The following is a 3,717-nucleotide window of genomic DNA, read 5'->3' as shown; positions in this document are numbered from 1 at the left end:
CATTGTGAACTTGCGGCTGGAAGAAGAAGATCGGTTGGAAGAACTGACGCAGATGATGGATGCTTTGGTTGTCGACGTTGAATAGATTAGTACTACTCGAGTAAAAACTTTTTAAATACAGATTCCTTGTATTTGACTTTGGTGTACTGTGGAATGTTCGCCTGCAATATTTGGGGGACAGAGGTAGTATGATACAATATGATCTTGTCGTCATACGAAAACGATTCTCATTGATACTCCGTTTGCTATTATCGTAATGTTTTATGGTATTATCCTTATATTATCAGCTTAGGTGCACATGATGTCAAAGTAAGATTGCCTCTTGGCTGAGTGATTTTGGTGACAGATGTCATTCGTTATGACCCCAGTTTAACTGTTACCATGTTAACCTAATTCCAGAAATATCTTGAATATCGCACCAGAGCAAAATTGTGATATTTCATTTTATCGCACCAAGAACATAACTTCGCTCCATCATTAATTAAGTTGAAACTAGCATTCTACCTGGGGCATTTTTTCCACGGGTAGAATGCACAACAACAGAAATGTCTGGTGCGTTAATTTGAACAGCAATTTACTGCAATTTGGATTAGAACAACCGTAGACTGTTCTCACAAAATGCACTAACACCTCTATCGATTTCATGTAACATTGCTGTGCCAGCAGCGAAAACGCTGACCTGTAGTATTTGCCCAAAGTGTATGGCTTGCTCAGGAAGATCTTAACAATACAGACATCAATACAAAAAACAAAATATTATAAGATTGTAAGAGACAATAAGATGAATAGATTCACTCTTTGGACGCGGGGCGATATGACGAGCACGATGATCTACCAGCGAGTGCCTCGCGAAAATTCTGTGGTGTCCTCAGCCGAGAAAAGGCTGTCCATGATACAGCGAAGGATTGACGATTGGGTTGAAGTGCCTTGTGGGGTATTCAATCTCTCGTCCACGAAGGCTCCGTCAATGACGGTTTGGTTTACTGGAAGTGTTAACTAGCTGTGAATGTACTACACCACTGCCCGTTCAAAGTGGCCAAATCAGCTATCAATGTGGTGCCGAAGTTCTTTGAACGTCGAAGTACATCTGGAATCTAATTTCATTCGAAGTGGTTTAATCTGCGATCAATGTGGCCAACCTGTACATTCGAATTCGATCAAAACATGTATTGACAAAGGTTATTCTCCATAGTGCATATTCTCCAGTCGACTAGCTGCATGGATGGACACAAGACAATGCAATGGCGTGAGGCGATTTCTGGTGTCATCGTGGTCAGCGACGCGGCACTCCACCCAGCTGAGTCGACTGGCATGGTGTTGTGAATCACACGTCGAGCTGTCGTCCATGCGACTGCATTGTGATAGGCCGCTGCTTTCCAAACTTTTCGGTCATGAAACGCTGCCAAGGCACGAGTTTTCTCGGCTTCTGTTGGAATCTTTTGATTGTGTACGAATTTGGCGCGCACGCCAAGAACCAAACCATTGCCAATACATGTTTTGATCGAATTCGAATGTACCGGTTGGCCGCATTGATTGCAGATTAAACCACTTTGAATGAAATGTGTCCTGATGTATTCAAAGATTAGTACTTGGTTGCACCACCTTTGTTGGCAATCACCATGCTCAATCGCTTGGGCATGCTAGAGATCCACGTTTGAATGTAGTCGGCGGGTACATTGTCCCAAAGGTCCTGCACACGATCGCGCAACCCATCCAGCGAAGATGGAGGATTTGAAGGAATCCTCCGCTTAATATACTCCCATACATGTTCGATGGGGTTCAGGTCAGGGCTTTGAGGGGGGTGATGTATCTTTTCAATAGCATTTTCGTTGAAAAATGCGTCGATCTTCTTGGAAGTGTGAATTGGCGCGTTGTCTTGTTGGAAGATAAAGTTGATGGGCAGGTCCAATCGGACAAAATTTTCGGTCAATTACTCTTCTAGAAGGTCAAGATACACGGTCGAATTAACTTTTCCTTTCAATGTCACCAATGAACCAGTGCCTTTACAACCAATAGCTCCCCACACCATAATACTCTGGCGACCACTTTTGAACGAGGGCACAAGGCACTCGTCGGAAAACTCTTCCCCAGGTCGGCGCCAAACGAACACACGGCCATACGATCCAGTCAAATTAAATGGACTCTCGTCAGCCCAAATAACTCGTTTCCAGTCGTCAATTGTGAAATTTGTGTACTTCAAGGCCTACGCCAACGACTTTTTTGTTCCTTTTTGAAAGAATCGGCTTGTGGCGAGCCGCACGCCCATGAAAGCCTTTTTCCTGAATACGCCGGCGTATTGCAGCGTTCAAAACGTCTTTTTCGTGAAAGGTTTTAAACGTTTCACGCAATGAGTCGCCACTTATACGTCGATTTTGTCGAACCGAGCGGACAATAATTCGGTCCTCGTTCTGTGGTAACACGTGGGCGACCAGAGCGAGGCCGAGTTGCAGTTGTTCCATGGGTTTTGTTGCCTTTAACAATCGACTGAACGCTTGCTTTACTGAGACCCAATTTTTTTGCAATTTTTCTAATGCTCAGCCCATCAATGTGGCTTGTAACAACAAGATCTCGCAATTCAACTGAGTGGTGCTTCTTTCCAGGACTAGATCGTTCATCAGTTGGATTCGCCACCATAGCACACAACGAAGCAATGGGGTCATCAGCGCACAACTAATTGTGATTTACCGCGATTAAATCGGGCATGTATTCAATGTTTGGCGCCAATTTTTGTAAAATCCTATGAAAACTTTTGACATGGATAATTTGGGGTATCGATGTATGAGTCAATATTTCACGACGATTATGGTGCCAATCATGCCGGATAATTATTCAAACTTCCTTAGTCATTGTTGGCTATCTCGAGTTCAAATTTCTCCTCACGAATACAAATTTCTGCTGTCGATCTGGGACACTGAAAAAAATTTGCCCACTGTATGAAAACTTTTGACACCCACTGTAGTTCGACGTTCGAAGAAATTAGAATTTCGGATAAACATTGATCGCTGGTTTGGCCACTTTGAACGGGCAGCAGTGTAGTAGTCCTTTTAACTTGGTCGCAACAAGTTGGTCGCGAGCACTCATTGACGTCGAAATTCCAAAATTTTGACCAATAACAACGCAGTCCTTATAAGCTGAAAAGTGCAATGTAATATAATTTCCAGCAAAACCCAACGTCGAATTATTATTGCCTTATACAAATATCAACATTTTACCCAAGTACCACGAGGAAACGATTTCCGTCGTTCAGTCGACTTGATAAAAACTCGACAACGTTGTTCTCGAATAAAATTGAGCATATGATGAGCAATGCCGTTTCGGCGAATAGTCACAACTACTTTTCACGCAGTGATTCGAAAATACCATTGAATTTTCACGCAATGTGATTGGTCGATTCGAAAATCCTTCGCAGTTTGAGCTTTGATGCCAACACCAGTCCTCCCGCAGCGCGTCCAGCGGCGATATAGGATCGACACTCGCATAAAGCTGATGATTGCTTATGAGAACTCGACGCTTTCTGTGAGTTCTATTTGCGCTTTAGAAGGGATACCTCGTTCAACATGGCTGACGTGGCTCAGTAAAAATGATTGCTACATGTCATCTCAGCGCAATAAGCAACACTCCACCCTTGGAGGCCAAGGAGACCCGTCGTAATGAAATTTACTGACGACTTGGTACATTTCATGCGATCTGTACGAGATGAGGGCCACCACCACACCA

Source organism: Aphanomyces invadans, assembly GCF_000520115.1.
Source record: "Aphanomyces invadans strain NJM9701 unplaced genomic scaffold supercont1.9, whole genome shotgun sequence".
Taxonomy (NCBI): Eukaryota; Oomycota; class Saprolegniomycetes; order Saprolegniales; family Verrucalvaceae; genus Aphanomyces; species Aphanomyces invadans.
Note: the sequence above shows the minus strand (reverse complement) of the source record.